The sequence below is a fragment of the Trematomus bernacchii genome, unplaced genomic scaffold (assembly GCF_902827165.1).
Source record: "Trematomus bernacchii unplaced genomic scaffold, fTreBer1.1, whole genome shotgun sequence".
Classification (NCBI taxonomy): Eukaryota; Metazoa; Chordata; class Actinopteri; order Perciformes; family Nototheniidae; genus Trematomus; species Trematomus bernacchii.
In genome coordinates, this window is record NW_022987648.1 from 2,761,100 (window position 1) to 2,782,083 (window position 20,984).

At 38.9% G+C, this 20,984-nt stretch overlaps 1 protein-coding gene and 1 long non-coding RNA gene across 2 annotated transcripts in view; one reads left to right on the forward strand and one right to left on the reverse strand.

The window, feature by feature from the left end:
• Positions 1-20,984, reverse strand: part of LOC117485720 (inactive dipeptidyl peptidase 10-like) — a 430,229-nt gene that overhangs the window by 308,561 nt on the left and 100,684 nt on the right. The gene's annotated exons all lie outside the window — the stretch shown is intronic.
• LOC117485722 lies at positions 18,078-19,386 on the forward strand. The gene is made up of 3 exons (XR_004556237.1): positions 18,078-18,190; positions 18,903-18,987; positions 19,348-19,386. It is a non-coding gene; the product is annotated as an uncharacterized LOC117485722 (long non-coding RNA).

Genomic DNA, 20,984 nt, shown 5'->3' on the forward strand with positions numbered 1-20,984 from the left:
ACGGGTAATAACCGGAAAAGCATGACACCTCTCCTTTAACAAAAAAAAACTGTAGAAATGGAATACATTATTTATCTGTTTTTTAGCAGTTTTTAAATGCGAATTTAACAAAACTAACCGTAAAAATAAATGATTTTCTGTTGGCAAAATTAGCTGCATTTTCTGTAATTTTACTAAAAAATACTTTTGTTATGGCTATATATAACTGTCAAATACATAACAAATACTGTTAATACTCATTTAAAAAATGTATAATTGCAAGAAAATATATGAGTAAAGAAAGAAATATTTAGTAATTTTGCTTAATTTAACCACTACTTTACATTGATAAACTGAAAAAACACAGGTATTGACTATCCTATTATAGTAAAAAAAAAACTACATTTTAACACATTTTGACTTTCACTTTATTGCTACATTTGTATTAATTTGAAGATTTAATTGTTAAATATGTGAATTTCATGTTATAAAAACTGTGTAAAACCATAGAGTTAAAAAAAAACTTGACTGTTAGCATGTTGGGTGCGAATTCCTACCAGAGCACAATTCAGATATAAAATAATACTATAACCCACCAGTAACAGCCTGTGGGTTATAGAGGAGACATTTGGCTATGCCATGATACATCTATAAACTAGCTCATAGCTGTCAGCATTCACTGCAGGCAAACCTAATGTGACCATTCACTTATGATTTCTAAGTAGAAGAAGAAGAAGAAGAAGAAGAAGAAGAAGATATCATGTATTCATCACTCAGAGGGAAATGTCTTCCCCCACTCTGTTGTGTTTAAACACATTACACACACAGGGAGGATATACTGTACATGCACAAACACACAGAGCATATACATGCACAAACACAACCACATGCGGATAGGAGAGGGGATCGCAGAGAGGCTGCCAGATAGCCGGCGCCAGGGAGCAGTTTTGGTGTTCGGTGCGTTCACAGCCCAAGTAACATTGACCTGCTGATCTCTTTCAACACAAGAAAAAGCTGTGCCAATTTCTGACATCATTTAGCTTTTCAGATGATCAGAGACGCGAAGCTACCGCAAAGTCACTTGTGCAGCTAACGGTGATTGGCAGACAGTATGCAAAAAACATATTGAGTTTCACTGTAAGCGAAAAATGAAAGGATCTAGAAGTTAAATAACATTAGCATCTTCCCCTAGGCCTTATCACACTAGCATAAGCCCATAACATTGAACATGCTAGCAAGCACTTACAGCCAGCCTACTCTGAATATCAAAACCTTGTTAGCAGTTAGTGCTACCACTATGCTAAATTGGTATTAGCATTGCGATTACAGTAAAGCAACTCTACTAACAAACAACCAACTGTTGTGCGTTCACAACCCAAGTAACATTGACCTGCTGATCTGTTTCAACACAAGAAAAAGCTGTGTACATTTCTGACATCATTTAGCTTTTCAGATCATCAGAGACGTGAAGCTACCTCAAAGTGCCTTGTGCAGCTAACACAGAGTGCATTCTCGTAGCGATTGCTACAACTGCACCATGTTTGTTAGGAAAGTAGCTTTTAGAAATGTATCAATGTTCTAAAATGTGTGACTCAATATTTAAAACACAGAGTGATTGGCGCACAGTATGCAAAAAACATATTGAGTTTCACTCTAAGTAAAAAATGAAAGGATCTAGAAGTTAAATAACATTAGCATCTTCCCCTAGGCCTTATCACACTAGCATGTACAATTTAGCCCACAACATGCACTAACAGCCAGACTCTGAATATCAAAACCGTGTTAGCAGTTAGGGCTACCACTATGCTAAATTGGTATTAGCATTGCAATTACAGTAAAACGAACAATGTTGTCCTTTTAGACGTCTAATAATATCCAACTATTCAATCCATCACATTGAAAGAATAGGCCTTCACCAAAGCATGTTGACAAAGCTAGTAGCTACAGCGAAATACATTTACAATCCAAGTCAATTAACTTAAATATGTATTGTGATAATGTCCCACACAGCTAGTTGGTTACAACAATCTACAGTGATGTCACAGGGATTTCAGGCAGCAGGTAGTTGAAGGTTAAGTACATAAATTCACTTGTTAATCCATTTGCTATGGCTACAACTGCCTCGTGGAACAACAAAGATTTATTTTCTGTTTGTTTAATATAGGAATGCATCTTTGTCTATCACACTTTGCTTCTGTAGATCTCCCATCTGACTTTATTGTGAGCTTGTGTTTTCAAAAAGTAAATTGAGCATGTTTTATGAGACTGAACAGTCTCATGGGGTATTGGACTCTCTTAAAACCCAGGTAGGTGCAGAATAGGTTTCTCAAAAATAAAGCAAACAGGAAGGCAGTACTATGCATGACTAAAAATGATATGTACACGTTGATTAATACCTACTTAACTTGTACTTGGGACAGGACTGCAAAGTACAGATGGGATATTCCTGATCATAATCAAACTTATATAAATGTGCACCAACATTAGTTATCAGTGTTCTCTATTCTCAATTTAAAAGAATAAACTGACAATAAAGAAGTCTTATAACATATTTTGCTTGTGTCTTTGGAAGGCCTTCAGTGTTTATTTTATTATTTATCAACTAGTTACATTGTCATTTTGTAAATTAAGAAAATAAAATCCAAAGAATTAAACAATTATAATTGCAATGTAAATAGTTTGCACCCCATTTTTTTACTTTTAAATTAATCTTTATGGTGTGGCATTACCAATTCTTAAAATAATACAAGGATTGGATGTTCATCAAAGGATTTTCAGGGCAATCGATTTGCAGCCAATCAGAGACGAGACTTCTGCTGCACTTACCCACCATGCACTGAGGCACTGATACTACAGAGACCACTCAGTGAGCATGCAGGAGGTGAAGAGCACTGTTAGTGATGGGAATTCCGGCTCTTCTTGGTGAGCCGGATCATTTGGCTCGGCTCACCAAGAAGAGCCGGCTCTTTCGGCTCCCAAACGGCTCTTCAGTTTACCACATATTATACCTTTTATAATTCAATCAAATGTAGCCCTGTTTTGACAAATGATTTATATGTGGACACATATCACTTAAATTATTCAATACATCCTTTGTACTGAAGTATTCAAAAGTAAAAATTACATGTTTAATATCAATTATTTGCTGTGGCCAATTGTTTTCATTGCATTTACAGACCCTTGTATCTCTCTGATACCACCCAATGAATGCACAGACTTGCTTGTAGAACCACGCTACACAAAGCAAATAGCAACACCTATAAAAACCCCAAGGTGACAGGGCTTTCAGTGTTGCAGCTCCCAGACTGTGGAACAGCCTCCCAGTACATATCCGGACTGCTGAGTCTATTGAACTTTTTAAATCTCAGCTAAAAACTCACCTCTTTGCACTGGCTTTTAATACTAGTTGAACATTACATTTTTACATTTGTGTGTTTTTTTTAAATATTTTTCTAGTTATTGTGCTTTTTATCATGTTTTTAATTATTGTTTTATTATTGTACTCCCATTGTGTTATTTAATATGTATTGCCTGTACAGCACTTTGGTCAACTGAAGGTTGTTTTAAATGGGCTATATAAATAAATAAAGATTGAGATTGAGATAAAAACTTAAGCATAGACATTTTAAAAAAGGGGCTACTGTATCGACATTTTAAAATTATATTTAAAGAAAAGGCCCTGACAAAACAGCAGGGCTCTATTTCAGTATTAACTATAGAAAAAAAGACAGCAACAGCTGACATCAAATCTTTGCTGAGCCCAAAGATAATCATAAATAAATAACATAGTGAAAATAAATATATTGCAATGCTCAGTACAGCAGCATCCAACCGTCTCTAATCATAAAAAAACATAATACAAAAAAATGTATTGCAATGCTCAAAACAGCAGCATCCAACAGTCTCTAATCCTTGGATATTACATGTCACTGCATGCATGCACGGAGCAGCTGTAGCGCGGAGATCATCATATCATTCTGTCTTGTATTACTTAACAACAACAAAATAACAAAAAAAAACGGCTCGTTCGCGGGCGCGAGCCGGCTCCCGTCGTTCACTTAAAAGAGCCGGCTCTTTGAGCCGGCTCGTTCGCGACCGACACATCACTACACTGCATGTGGCGCGCCCAGAGAAGAGGAATCAGCACTTTCAGAGGTAACGGTAAAAACTATTTATCAACGGATTCAAAACACTCAAGACTTAAAACATTGCAAACGTCAAAGTCCTAGCTATGGTATACATTTTGTTTAACGACCGAAAACAAAGTAATGTTAGCTAACGTTACCATAGCTAGGTAGCAGCTAGCTAGCTACGGTAGCAGCTAGCTACCATGCTTTGAAATTGAGCTGTTCTATGCCGTCATTATGCAGGGTGTTACTTTTTTATTTTTTAATGGTGCTCGAGTGGCTGAGCTGATGTGCAGTGAATGTTTCAGAGTTACTTTTTCGCAATATTATTTAATAAATAGTTTAGCTAGCTAACTAGCATACATTGTCACTAACTCCTAATGTTAGCTCAATCCTTAGTTTTATAATCGATTTTTTTGTGGGCATAATGTTACACACAATGCACATTATCCGTATCTTTTCAATCCTATGTTAAGGCTATAATCAGAGGTGGGAGAAGTTCTCTGATCTTGTACTTGAATAAGAGTAGAAGTACTCAGGTCTTATACTTGAAGTGGCAGAGTTCCCGTTAGAATATTTTTTTGCCGGTCAACATGTCCGTTAAAGTTGAGATCTTCCGGACAAAATGAGAAAAGTGCCGGTCAAAGGTCTTCTTATTTATTGAGCTTTTAAACAAATTGATATGATTCGATATTAAACAAACTAATTCTAGTAGATTAACTACATTATTCAAAAGTGTACAGTAATTTATAACACGGGAATAATAAACGGAGCGCTCTCTCTCCCTCTCCTGACAGCCCGTCAGTATCATGCAGCTCGCGGATCCAGTAATGAGCAACCCAGTAAAACTAAATATATCTATAACTAGTTTAGGTAGTTTGAGAGGTAATTAAAATAGCTACGTGATATTCTAACCTGAAGTGTGTTTTGTTCCGCTCACCGCTGCAGATGATCATGCAGAGCTGGGTGTCGACTAGTCAGCAGCAGCTGATCTCTTGCTCCGGTCAGATTAGACTTCACTCGCATTTATGTCCATATCGATCAGATCTAGCTGGTTCTAGCTAATGATATGACTACCTGCTTATTAAAAGACACCTAAACAATAAGCGCCGCTATGCAACCGGGTGAGGCCGCAAAGTATAGCGCAACATTATGCATTTGTTTACATGCCCACCGGAACCCCGAGACATTGCCAACAGATCAACGCACAATCAACCCATACAGGACACTCTTTCTCCACATTAAATGTTAGACATTAGAATTGACTATTCTTGTCTGTCACATACTATTCTTGTCTGTCACATAAGTGGCGCAACTGATGCGGTATTGTGCTAAAGGGAAATTATTTTGACCGGAGAGATTTCGTTTTGCCGGTCTTCAGCATATTTTACCGGTCATAACGGGAACTCTGAGTGGTATTACTGTACTTAAAGCTGCTGCTGTGTTATTTAAGTTATTTTTGCTTAAGCATGTGCAAACTTGTGTCTCTTTTTTCCCCTCAGCTGTTACTGTAGCTGCAGTACCAGTAATTGGGTCAATGACATGACGCCTACATTTTTTGTCCAACTGATTTTTCTTAGGTAAAAAAAAAAGTGTTAATCTTTTTAAAGATACCATTTATACGTATTACCTTTCATATGTATGTACACCCTCTATTTTTACAAAAGCTTTAATCAGTCATTATATTTCAGTTATTTACACAGTCAAATTGTCATGTGGTGCGACCGTCCAGCCTTGACTGCTGTTTGTAAGACATCTTTAAAATTGCCCTAAATCTGTCGAAATTTATTTTTGCCTAATTTGGCATCATTTCTAAAGTGTCCTTAATAATCCTTTAATAAATTCAAACGCATTTGTTTTAATATTTTATTCATAATGTTCTAACATACTTTGTCCAATGATGTCCATTTTATGAAATATCATGTGGTGCAACCATCAAGAAACTGTCATTTTGGGACTTTTATTTTGAAATGCATTGAAGGACAGGAAGTAGCATCATACATCCAACTGCCAAGGATCAATGCTAACAGCTAGCAGGTTTGTAGCTCTTTCTCAATTTTCTAGAAAAATTACTTTTTTGCAGCCTACAGTAGAATGTAGTTGCCACATTTGAATATCATGTGGTATGACCTCAAGTAAACAATGAATATGTAGTTATTTATACAATTTGACATGTTGATCATACATTTCAAAGTGATTTCATGTAGCTAGCTAGCTTGCTTTCTTCAGTTAGCTATATATGTGTCTGTTAAACTTGACTCAACTTGAAAATATCATCTGGTGCGACCAAATATCATTTGGTGCGACCAAATATCATTTGGTGTGACCAAATATCATGTGGTGCGACCGTTTTAGAAGTGTAATTATGATTAAAATATGTCATACATTGTCAGTTTTTATGCTTTAATATTCATTTGAGGATTTATATACTTAAAGTACTTTACTTTAGACTCATTATGAATAATTTTTATGCAACTTTATTCGTCTTTGAAAAAATTGTTAGGGTTAGGGTTATGGTTAATATATCATGAAATTAGAGCAATTAATTACATTATTGTAATCATTATGAATGAATGTTTATGTATTTATTTATTTTTAACTGTTTTATTCTATTTGAACAGATGCCACTGTCAAGTAAAATAAAAAGCGCTTGCCATAGGCAGCGTGTTAATTCTGACCCTGCAGCAAGAGCTGAGTACCTTGCAAGGAGAAGAGAAAGGTATGTTGTGTTGTTGCTTTTCCTTTTTTGTTAACATTTTCATCTTCTCTGTCATCTATCAACCATCCGAGATAAAATAGGCTATTCATCATAGATAAATGGCATGATGCTATACATTTTGTTTATTTATATATGTTTCAGCTACCAGAGAAGGAAACAGCAGGGAAAGATTCCATATGTTAAGGCAAGTGAGCTGTCAGAGAGAGAGAGAGAGAAAGAAACAGAGAGAGAAATGGAGGGCTGCATCCAGTACTTACAGGGAAAGGAACAATATGGCAAACCCTTTGCTTGACCTTACACCACCATCTATGGAGAACTTTTCAGATGTAGAACAAGAACAGCCAGAAAATGCAAGACAATCTATGTTGGACCCAATACCCCTAAATGAAACTTTTAATCCCCCATCATCTTCCACACCAGAGGAAAAGAAGAAAGTTACTACATCTTCTGCAGAAAGGCGTTGCAAACAACTTCAGAAAGAGAAGTATAAAATAAAAAAGCAGGTGTTACATCTTAGAAAACAGCTTGCAAAAATGAGAAGACTTAAAGAAAAATGTCAAAAGAGTGGAAAAAGGTTAATGGCAAGAGAGAGAGTGGGCTTAAGTGGGGGAAAAAAGCTAAAAGGGCCCAACAAATCGGCTCAGAGAGAGCAAGCTGTTGTCCATTTTTTGTCCAGAGACGAAAACAGTCGTCTGTTGCCAGGGAAAAAAGACACTATCACGAAAAACAAAAAGAAAATGCAAAGGAGGGTTCTAACCAAGCCCCTCACTGAGCTCCATGCCCAGTACAAAAAATAGGTCAAAGAGCATCTCTCAATGTCATACAGACAATTTGTGAGGAGGCGGCCTTTTTACATCACAGAGCCAAAAAATAGAGATAGAGAAACATGTGCATGTGTGGAACATGAGAATGTCCGCCTCTTGGTTAACAAACTTGCTACTAGAGGGTTGCTTAAAACAACCAGCATCTCAGAATTGTTGAGTATGATTGTGTGTGATCGTAAAAATAAAGCATGCATGGACCGCGAATGTCCCACTTGCTGCTTTGAAGAAATAGAAATTCCTGAGACAGAGTGTGGCGAAGTTTCTTGGGATCAATGGGAGCGCGTCACATCAACAAAAGGAGAGAAAAACTTTGCAAATGTTTTAAAGCAGACATACACAGGGACAATCCAGAAGTTAACAGAGTTGTTCCTGAAAAAGCTTGAACATATAGCCATTCATCAATTTAATTGGATACACCAAACAGAACAGTTTCGTGACCTCAAACTAAATCTCACTGACACTGAAGCAGTTCTACACATTGATTTTTCAGAGAACTATTCATGTAAGATGAGTACTGAAATACAGGCCTACCATTTTGGAGGCAGCAGAAAGCAAGCCACATTACACACTGCTGTACTCTACACAGTCAATGGCACTAAGTCGTATGCCACACTGTCGGACAGCCTCCGCCATGATGAGCGGGCAGTGTGGGCCCACCTGGAGCCCATACTGAAAGAGCTTCGGGCAACCTGCCCCCAGATTACAGTATTACATGTAATCAGTGATGGGCCCTGTACACAGTACAGGAACAAAGCAAACTTTTACCTCCTCAGCACTGTTCCCTTCCTTTCTAATTTCACACAAGTTACATGGAACTACTCTGAAAAGTCCCATGGAAAGGGAGCCCCAGATGGCATTGGTGGTGCGGTTAAGAGAGATGCAGATCTTTATGTCCAAAGAGGGGGCGACCTACAGACTCCACTGGATGTTTATGAGATGCTTGCAAAAAAAACTGGCTCAGCTATTACCTTCCATTGGATAAGCGAAGAAATAATTGAAAAATATGATGAGCTGATTCCAGGCAAATTGGCAACAGTGAAGGGCACTTTAAAGATTCACCAGGTTTTGTCTGTAGAAGCTGGTAAAATAAGTCACAGGCAGGTTTCATGCTTTTGCACACATGCAGAAATGAAGCCATGCTCATGTTATCAGCCACAACTGGTAGACATGAGGAACACCGAGAGCCACTCTAAGGATTTGGTAAGCACTCCTAATCCACCAAGGCAACACACCAGTGTAAAAGACCACAGTGGAAAGTTTGTGATTGTTACCTATGATGAACTTCCCTATATAGGTCAGGTCCTTGAGGTTGTGGAAGAAGAGGTCCAGGTTAGCTGCATGCGGCAGTCAGGTGAAAATAATTTATTCATGTGGCCACAAATTCTTGACATAATTTTCTACGATAGGAAAGATGTTCAATCTGTCATCGCAGAACCTGAGCCAGCAACCTCACGATTCTCTAAATTGAGCAGCCAAGATTGGGTAAAGTTCAATAGTGCCTGGGGTTGAAGAAAGGCCCGAACATAGGCAATCCTGTAACCCATTTGAAGCAAGGGTAATAATAATATCAAATTAAATGTTGGTTCATATTGTGCACTTTACTTGAATCTGTAAAGTAAAACATTACATGATTTGTTAATACATGGTTTTTAACAATGTTATATCCTACTAAAAGCCATACTTTTTTTGTTAAATGAAATGCTTTTTGTAAAAAGTCATACATTTGTACTGCTTTAAATGTATTGTTTTCTAAATGTTTGAGATAAAATGTATTTCAAAAATGTTATTGAAATGTTGTTATTCCAAAATGTGAACAACATGTGTTTGAACTCAACATTTTGGTCATTTATTGTTTGTATGATCTTTATGTCATTTGGAGCGACCACTGATCATGTGGTGCGACCGTCTTTTGCCTTTACTGTATTTAAATAGAAAGAATGTATGAAATGTCTATCAATTAAAAAGTGATCACTGATACAGTATGCTTGAGTGAATTGTATTGTTTTAACATTTATCTCAGTTTTATTTTATTTACAGGAAAAATAAGCCCATCAACTTCATTTAAAGCTCCCATGTCATGCTTTTCCGGTTATTACCCGTCCCCTTGTGTGTTATGAAGGTTTTTATGCATGTAAACGGTGTGCAGAGTCAAAACCCTCAAAGTACACCCTGTAGCGAGTAAAACTCTAACACAGAAAATACCTCCCCAAAACGCCTCGTTGGAGATACGTCACTGCCCATTTGAGTCTTCCATTTAGTTCCGGGTACCGCCTGATGTCATGCGGTACCCGGAACGAAATGGACCAATCCCGAAGAGCTATGGCCACACCAGCAGCGTCGTGTTCCTCCTCCAGAGGTTCGAAGAACCGGCATTTCACAGACGAAAGCTTCCAAAACATTGCCCAGTTTGAGGCCGGATATGCACAGCTTGTTTGGACCGTTTGGAGCAGGGGAAGATCTGGGTATACAACCTGTAAGTTTGCATTGTTATTTGTGTATTTATCAAACAAGACTGTTTAAATGTGTAAACTGTGTTGGACTGCTAAGCCATTGACACAGTGCTAACTGTGCTAACTAAGTTGCTAGAGTTTCCATATATCAACTCTAATATCAGCAGATGGCCTTGCATACATGTATCTCATAGCAGGAGAATGTCTGCATTCACACACAAAATACCTATTGACAGTATACTCCGGGTGATTTGCCGGTCAGTCGCGAAACGTAATTACATTATAGCTGGCGTAGCGATCTAACACACGGAGGTAGAGCTAGTTTTGGTCAGAAAAACATTTTTGTGATGCTACGTTGCTAGCGTTTAAATATATCAACTACAATGTCAGCAGATGGCCTTACATGTTTGTCATGGCAGGAGAATGTCTGCAGTCACACACACGGAATACTCATACAGTATACTGTACTGTGATTTACCGTACATTGTGACCGTACATATACTGCATGTAGCTAACGAGGCTAGCTGTATGCTAGCGCAAAACAATGTATTCATGCAAGTTACATTGTATGACCGAACGTAGCAGAATACCCGTATACGATTGCAATTATAAACATGTTATTGCTAGCCTAATATGAACCACTAGCTTTTGTTCATAGTAGTTTTATTACACTGCATTATAGTTGCCTTTCCTCCAAGCTAACGTTCATATCGTGTTAGCTACCAAGGTAAACAAAGCTAGGTTAGCATATTAGCAGGCAAGCTGTTCATTACACAACTACTACTAACGAATCTAAAACAACTAAGTTTCTCTAATATTTTGTGATTTGCATTTGATTTCGTCCAGCCAGATCCTGGCGGACAATCCATGACGGGGAAGGGATTCTACTACTACTGAGGGTGCTAAAAGGCACCGCACCGACTGTGCGCAGGCAAGATGCGAGGAGGAGGAATGGATGATATACCGTGTATATATGTATATTTATGTTCATTTTGTACATTTCTAAAAATAAAGTTTAATGGAAATACTTAGTAGGCCTATCCTTTCTTCCCTGAATTCATATATAGCAAACCATGATTTGATTTCTCATCAAACAGTAGTAGTTTATAACGGGTAAAAATAACTTACTCTTTGTTATGAGAGTAGCTCGTAGGCCACAACGGAAAGACAAGGAGACATACACGAGTTTACAAAACCACGGCACATTTATTGTGGTAAATGCAGAGACAGGTGGTCGAGGGGAGAGGGTCGCTCAGTTCGTCCTTCTGCAGCCGCTTTGGAGAGAGACTCCGGGCCGCTGGGATTAATAGCACCGGCTACGGAGGTGTCCGTGATCGCGCTGATTACCCTCTTCAGCTCCACCCCACCGTAAGACAAAGGCCCTGAGGCCGTCACACTCTTCTATAACAACAGTTAAAAATATATATGTATATAAAATATACCGCTGTACCGACGCCATGATAAGACTGATGTTACGCTGAGAGCAGCCGGGAAAAGCACTGACATGGGCGCAGCCTCTCTGGTGGTTGACTAATCAGAACGAGTGGCCGAGCTGACCAATCGGAGCACACTAGGCTCACAGGGAGGGGGGGGCAAGAGCTCCAACGAGCCGTTTAGTGGAGAAAGTGAATACTGCTGAATACACATGCTTGACAGAGATGCTGTATGCGAAACCAATGTGAGTTTGGAAAATTGCACAGTATAAATCTATTTTAGTATACCTCAACAATGTAATTATGATCAGTGGAAATGGCCATGACATGGGCCCTTTAAGATGATAATTTTGACATTATTTAACCAAAATATAAGGTTACTTTTAACAAAATCTCTAAAAAAATGCAAATTCCTTGTTTCTAAACTCTCAAAATTACTGACAACTTGTAAAAATAGTTACAAATGTTAAGGAATTTATTTAGTTTTATGAAAAAACATGGTCGCACCACATTACTTTTTATAAGGACGCGTGTTAGAGCCATTTTCTGTGTTGACAATGAGTGTATTATTTTCTTATTAATTTAGATCTTAATATATTCTTTCCATTTATGTATTAGTACCATTCGGAGGAAAACTTTGATTTACTGTGAGCCACACCTGTTATATAAGGAAGGGGTGGGACTGAGCGTGACGTGGAAATCGTCTCCAGCAATGAACGGGGAATCGGAACAGTCTTTGACCTCACGTTACACTGATCATTTTGTTTATTTTGTTTGTTTAAATATATGGAAGCAAATAAATCGGCCAAGGAAGGCAAAGACATCAGCGCCTACAGAGCTTTATTTGGATGGTTTTTAACGTGTGAGTCAAGAAGCGGATCCCTGTTGACGTGGCACAGTTTTAGATAACCCACAAGAATGGGCCACGACATAGTCAAAGACTCCGGACCGCTGGAATATCTGATGTTAAAGACGCATCGCTGATGGAATCCCGGTTTTGAGATTTGTGAATGGAAGAAGGATACTCCGCGGACAGAGCGTAAGGATTGCGCAACGATCAGCTGTTGAGTCATGCGGAGGGCCGCGAGTAAACAAAGGACGGATCAAGAACAGTGAGTAAATGGACTAATATAATGAATGACATGAACTCTTAAGCCAGAAGAAAGATAACCAAGATGATCGTGATATGGATATATGTTGGATGCCTGCCAAGATAAAAGGAAACGGAATGGAGCAGAGAGAAATGTTTGTTACGACGCAATGTTTGGATTAAAGTGCGGATTGAACGATCAAAAGGATTGATAAAGTGTTATCCAAAGGGACAAGGAAATGATGTCATGATGGCTGAAGAACCTGATAAAATAGACAATGAGTTAAAAACTCTCAGTGCGAAGCGCAGAGGGAGACTGGGCGCGTGCACGCGCAAACTGAATGAACTCAGACCACTGCTTGCTGATAGTGGAAATAGTGAAAGGGTGTTACGAGGTGTGGAACAATTAAAAGTGACTCTGGATGAATTTAAAGATGCTCATGCTGCTGTCCAAATGCTTTTACCTTCTGAAATAAAGGAAAATGAGACGTTGGACTGGTATGAGCCCAAAATGGAAACATTTGATAATTTCCTAAAGGAAGTGGATTCATGGAACACTTTTCCACCAGACCCTCAGATGTTTGTTAATCCTCATGATAGTATCTCCAATGTATCCGATGAGTCTAGGATATCAAAATGTTCAAATCAGACAAGACAATCTGCAACTTCAATATACTCAGCTCGTCTTAAAGTAGCCACGGAGAAAGCTGCATTACAATCACGGATGTCCACATTAAAACGGAAACAGGCAATGGAAATGGAGAAAAACAGATTACAAGCTGAATTGGAGAGAATGGAACTGGAGGAGCATATAGCCGAATCTGAAGCCAAATTAAAGGTGTTTGACAGTTTTTATGTGGGCCCTGAAAGACATTCTACAGTACAGGAAAGAGATGGAATGAATGAATATTTGACAAGCCAGACAAGCCACATTGCTAAACCATCACTTCACAGAGTTCGAGGAGCTCAAATACCTGCACTTGCATTAGACCCCTCTGAACCAGCTCCATTGCTTAGAACATCGGAGCCACCAAGGAGTGAAAGTTCTGAGGAATCAGACTCTAGTAGTCATAGTAAAGATTTGATAACTGTGATCCAGAGGCAAAATGATATTGCAGATTTACTAATGTTACATCAAAAACAATCCTCACTTCATTACATGCCTATGCCCTTTACCTGAGAGGATGCTGCAATGCTATGACGGAACTAAAAAGCATGGAAGAATTGGATCTTGTATCTACTTTAAAGCTCATTGTGTCAAAACTGCCATACAAGCTGAAGGAAAAGTGGAGAAATACAGCATTCGAGCTTCTGGAACGAAACCACAGAAGGGCCACATTCTCTGACCTTGTTGTGTTTATAGAAAAGCAAGCCAGCATTCTGCAAGATCCCTTCTTTGGTGATATTCATGATGTTATGCCATCCCAGAGAGCCATCCCAAAAGCTATGACATCCTACTCCAAACAGCAAATCAGCCAACAAGGTAAAACTAGTAGCTTTGCCATAGCAATAGAAAGGATGAACTGTAACACTGCAAGTCCAAAAAGCTATCAAGAGCCTGAAAGCCTGGTTACAAATAGGTGGGATGGTAATTGTTGCATTTGCAAGAAAGACAAGCACTCACTGAATGAATGTGAAATGTTAAAACTGCAACCAAGTGATGTAAAGGTACAACTATTGAAGGAAAAAGGCATATGCTTTGGATGTCTAACCAGGGGACACATGAGCAGAACTTGTAGGAAGAGGATGACATGCCTACACTGCCAAGGAAAGCACCCTAGCATTCTACACATCGATAAACCAACAGAGAATGAAAACGACCACATGACTAATTGGCCAAAACGATCAGTCAGTGGAACTCCTGTCATTTTGGATAAAGAAGAGGATATCGGGGCTGGAAAAGATTGCAAACTGTCAATAGTACCAGTACAAATAAAAGTTTCCAAAGGCAGCAAAACTATACAAACATATGCCTTTCTTGATCCTGGCAGCACATCAACCTTTTGCACAGAGAATCTGATGCGGCGGCTGAATACAACAGGACGGAAGACTACAGTTCTCCTGCAAACAATGGGTCAAAAGAAACCAGTGGATAGTTATGAAATAACTGGACTACAAGTGGGGGATTTGGATGGGAATAACTTTATTGAGCTGCAGAAGACATACACACAAACAAAGATACCAGTGACAAAGAGGAACCTTTTCTCTCAAAAGGATCTCAACAGGTGGCATTACTTGAAGGAAATACAACTACAAGAAATTGATGCGGATGTGGAACTCTTAATCGGAGTAGATGTCCCAAAGGCAATGGAGCCCTGGCAAATCATAAATAGCCAAGGTAATGGTCCTTATGCTGTAAGAACTCTCTTAGGATGGGTCGTCAATGGACCGCTTAGTTCAACTACAGCTGTGGACAAATTCGGAAGACCAGTGGCATCAGTAAACCGCATCTCAATTGAAAAACTAGAAAACCTTCTTGTAAATCAGTACCATCATGATTTCCCAGAGAGAGAATATGAGGGAAAACTTCAAATGTCAGTTGAAGAAAGTAAATTCAGGCAGCTGGTATCAAGTGCAGCTACACTGAAGGATAATCACTATTATCTACCTTTGCTACTTCGTAATAGTGATGTCATCATGCCCAATAATCACCATATAGCTGAACAAAGAGCACATTACCTCGCTAGGAAATTCAAGAAGGATGCTGCTTATGCTGAAGAGTACAAGGTTTTCATGGAAGATGGAATCACAAAAGGCTATGCGGAAAAGGTGCCATCGAAGGACCTTCATCAAAATGATGGCAAGGTGTGGTACATAACCCACCACAGGGTGTATCACAAGCGAAAAAAGACACTAACGGGCCGTCTCCACAGCAGCGTTAAAAAATCTTGAAACGCTTCTGCCCATTCACTTTGAAGCGGAGATTCAGGATTTTCAAGATTCAAAGTTGAACAATGTTCAACTTTTGAAGCTGAGGTGGAAGCGGCAGCCAATCAAATCCCGTGTACGCAAATCTGGCAGTTCAAGCTCTAGCCAATCAAACGGCGTGTATGCTGGGAGAGACATACCACAGATCATTTCCTCATATTCCAAAAAATGGAGGAGAAATTAGCGGTAGCGAATCAATCACCCGGTGCTTTATGACCAGACCTACCGGGATATAAACCGGAGGAGCCAGGCATGGAGGGAGGTGGCAGAGACAGTGGTATGTTTTCGCCTGTTTTGGGGAGTTTATATCCAGTTTACTTCGGGCTTTTTGGCTTCGTATGTCGCGGGCGGGAGATTCATGTGATTGGTTGATCGCAAAAAAATCCCCAAGCCTCAGATACACCCACCTCCAAGATTTTTTTTTAACGCTGCTGTGGAGACGGTCCGTTAGAGTAGTATTTGATTGTACATCTTCATACAAAGGAACATCACTCAACAATGAACTCTTACAAGGACCTGAATTCCTGCAGGAGGAGGAGTCTCAGTGGCCAAGGAACCCAGACAAAATATTAAAAAGCTCTTTCTCCAGATGATCCTGTAGTGAAAAGGAATGTCACTGTAAATGTGATGAGTATTGAGGGGAAAAGTCCCACAAGCGAACTAATTGAGCACTACTCAGATTGGAACAGCCTGAAAAAAAGCTGTAGCTTGGATCCTGAAATGGAAAAGATTGCTCTTGGAGATCAATCACTGAAGGAACGGGCCATAAACCTTAAAGTGACCGTCAACACAAATCGGACTGTGGAAGATATGGACAAGGCTGAAATGGCCATACTTGCATTTGAACAAAGGCAACACTTTGCACAGGACATTAACCTCCTTCCAACAATGCAACAGCGAAATAAATGGAACTTTCTTTCTGGAGATCTCGTTGTTATGGTGGACGATTCAGCTCCCAGAAACTCCTGGGTGGTGTTCTAGTTAAAACAAAAACTCTGTTTGCTCCTGGAAGCTGGAGATTAACTGGACTACTACTACTGGCTGAAGCTAGAAAAATCGATAATCGAATTATGAAACTCAAGATGAATTTCATCTATGAACTCTGACAAGAAGAAAATGAATATTTGTTTTGAATATTGGCTCTATTTATTATTTGTTGTAATTGCTATATTCTATGCAATTAGGGGCTGGAATGTTAGAGCCATTTTCTGTGTTGACAATGAGTGTATTATTTTCTTATTAATTTAGATCTTAATATATTCTTTCCATTTATGTATTAGTACCGAATTAAATATTCGGAGGAAAACTTTGATTTACTGTGAGCCACACCTGTTATATAAGGAAGGGGTGGGACTGAGCGTGACGTGGAAATCGTCTCCAGCAATGAACGGGGAATCGGAACAGTCTTTGACCTCACGTTACACTGATCATTTTGTTTATTTTGTTTGTTTAAATATATGGAAGCAAATAAATCGGCCAAGGAAGGCAAAGACATCAGCGCCTACAGAGCTTTATTTGGATGGTTTTTAACGTGTGAGTCAAGAAGCGGATCCCTGTTGACGTGGCACAGTTTTAGATAACCCACAAGAATGGGCCACGACAACGCGGCCGTATCATCTAGAAGAAAAAACACTTAAAATCACTTAAATATTATTTGTTATATGGATTTATGCGTGCTCAACATTCTGAATGTTATAAAAATGTTAATAGATATTCTTAATTTTTGCATTTTAAAAATGGCCTGTTGAAAATCAATAAATGTCATTGACCCAATTGCAACCTACCAAGAATAAACAGCAGCCAGAGATCCTCAAGTAAGATTTCTTGCCATATTACAAGTGTTATAAATTCTCAATGTCCTATATGGTATTGCTATGCAAACAGTGAAAGGATATGGAAATCATCAAGAGGTGGCTAAAATATGTTTTTCTGCTGACCCTGTCCAGAGCAGTACATTGCTTTGCTTCCAGGTGGTTGCTCGGGGCATCCCGGCCATCAGTGGCGGACTGGCCATCGGGACGTTCAGGGCGAATCCCGATGGGCCGGTCGGGCCACTTGGCCCACTTCGGTACCGGCAGGGGCGGACTGACCATCTGTAGAATCACCGAACGGCCGGGTCGGTTTGCTGTTTTTAAATGGCATCATTGAAGTTAAGCTGACAGGCGACAGAGGTCCACCGTTTCCCAGCCCGCCCCTGCCGGCCATCATCTACTCTAGGTAATACACTGACTATGGATAAGTACCTTTATAAAACCCCACTTTAAACACCCAAACTATCTCTTTATGATGTGACATTTTCTACACTGTTAACATTAGGAAACACTTAAGAAAGAAAAGAAAGCTGCAGGAGCTGATCATTCCTAAAATACAATTGGCCATGTGATCACCAGTAAAAAAAACAAACAATCTGCACTAAATATTTTTTGGATTTATAAATGTTTTGTGACTTTTTCCTGTTGTGGTACCTTAAGGGAGTTCTCCCCTGACAGCTAGACACTACATGATAGCAGAGGACCAGACCATCGTCAGTGACAGTGTCCTGAATGTTGTCGACGCCCTGATGCTGATGTTTGCAGCATATTACTGCCTCAACATCAGTTATCGCTCAGAACTGGGAGCTACCCTGGAGTTCTTGCAGAGGTAAGACTTGAATTGTAATTATTAAGTAATTCCATCTTAAACCACAGAGTAGAGGATTGTGCACATTTCTGACACACGATAAGTGCTCCTGACAATACAAGATAATCGAGATAAAAAGATTATTGTGCTGCATTCTGTTTCGCGTTATGCTCTCGTTTTGTCTTGGGTTGTAAATTCAGCGTACCCCTTTCCTTTGCAGTGGTGTGCTTTGGCTCCTCCCTGAAAGCTCAAACTCACTCTTAGCCAATCGGTGGTATGTTTACTTCAGCTCAATGAAAATGACGGAAAGAGGGCCGTTTGTCGACAACAAAAGAAAACCTGGTATTATTGCAGTGAACAAACACATTAAAACTTCTTTCGGTTAACTACGATGCTTTTACACCGCTCACTCTGCTACTGACACGCACCTCATCTGCCCCAGTTACACACAAACCTCTCAAGATGGGACTCGTAGCTACCCACATTCAAATGATCTTCAAGTGACCGCTTGCTCCTGTTTACAGACCTGCTGCGATACTGTCCAGTGTGATAGTGATGCCAAGTGACGACTTTATATAACAAAACTATTCAAACCAATGCTTTAAATGCACAGATATGATCATAACAGTTAATGAAAAGTAGATTTAAGAGTAGCATTGCCCTTTGACTTCAAGCTGTATAACTGTAAAGATAATTAATGGCTGTATCATCCACTGTACTTCTGTCTTAACAGGTGCCTATTCAAGATCAATCCGGACAATGGGACTAGAGTGGAGAGGAAGGAATACAAACAAAAACAGCACTCGATAAAGATAAAGGTGCATTCATTACAAACGTCGCTGACTTTGAATGGAGAGAGTTGAAACACACACAGTCATGTACACACGCACGCACATAACTGGTAGATTTCTTTAGTGTTTATAATCGTTATCTTTTGAACAAAATGTTGGCTATTGTTAAATGTTGAAATGTTTCATTGCCGGTCTATTCTGCTTTATTATTACTTAAAATATATTTTATTTATTGTTTTTATTTTTGTGATGTATATTATTTTCAATAATATATTGTATATATTTGTGATTTTTTTTCTACAAAACATCGGACAGTTAATGTAAACTTGGGCTTTTGCAAAGTAAAATGACATGTTTACTTTGTGTTTTACATGTAAATGGTCTTAGATTTCATGAAGTTTGCTGACGACACGACCGTCATCGGCCTGATCACCGACGGCGACGAGACGGCGTACAGAGAGGAGGTCGAAAACCTGACATCTTGGTGCCAGGATAACAACCTCCATCTCAACGTCAGCAAAACAAAGGAGCTGATTGTGGATTACAGGAAGCAGCAGAGAGAGGGACACGCCCCCATCGCCATCAATGGGACTACGGTGGAGAGAGTCAGCAGCTTCAGGTTCCTCTGTGTCCACATCACTGAGGACCTGACATGGACTCATCACTGAAGACCTGACTCATCACTAAGGACCTGACATGGACTCATCACTGAGGACCTGACTCATCACTGAGGACCTGACATGGACTCATCACACTAACACCATCACCAAAACAGCGGCTCTTTAAAAACAAAATTGTATTAGTCAATTTATTGAACATGTTAGAAACAAAACAAACAATAATATTTATCGTATTTTAGCTTAAAAACGTTTCTGGTCAGGTCCTGCTCGGAACCATTCAGGATTTGGTTTCTAAATAAGAGTTTTAGTTTAGATAAAGTTGCACAGTATTTCAGCTCATCATTACAGTTATTCCACAGATGAACACCTTCTGTTGTGATGCAATGAAGTTTGGAATTTGTTGGAATGGGTGGTTTTAAAAAAAATGCAGTTTCCTCTCAACATGTGTATGTTTTCTCTCCGTGTGAAAAGTCCCTGGACATTATGATGTAATTGTTCTGCAGGCTGAGGAAGTTCAACATGGACTCCAGGATACTCTGCATCTTCTACAGGTGCACCATAGAGAGTATCCTGACTGGCTGCATCACGGCCTGGTACGGCAGTGCAATCATATTCCGTTTACTTGCATATAGACTCTTCTTGCACTATTTCTATTCTGTTTTATTTGTTCTATGTTCTATATATATATATGTTGCACTGTTGGAGGAGCCTGTGACTTCAGTTGTTCATTGCCATGTCTACACTGAAGCTAATGTACAAATGACAATAAAGCCTTGAATCTTGAATTTACGGCATTTTTTCAAATGACCACAGTAATCTTCTTTCTTTCAGCTTTTTTAGATCATTTAAAAAAATATTTATTCAGTTTTTCTAGAGGTGTATAACTCTATTCTAACAATTAATATATGTTAAAAGAAAAAGATTTCCTGTAAAATTACAGATTTTTTTTGGCAAAAAATGTGATAGTTAATGTAAACTAAGGCTTTTGCAAAGTAAAATGACATTCTTTTCTTTGTGTTTTAATGGTAAATGGTCTTAGATACACGGTACTTTTTTGTAATAATAAAAGTAATTATGTATTTTAGCTTTTTTTTATCATTTTTTAAAGATAATTATTCCGTTTTCTAGAGGTTTATGACTCTATTCTAACAAATAATATATGTTAAAATAAAAAGATTTCATGTAAAATTACAGTAATAGAGGCTACTTGTGGTAAGGTAAGTAACTTTTTTTTTACATGTTATCTCCGTATTTTATTTTACAGTTTCTTTCCTTTTTTTAACGGACATTTTCTGGCGCCCCCGTCGCCAGAAAATTTCCGTTTTTTTACAATTTTTATTTTTACAGTGTATGGTGGCCCTACAATATATTTTTCAAATATAGCATAATCGGTCCACTTTAAAT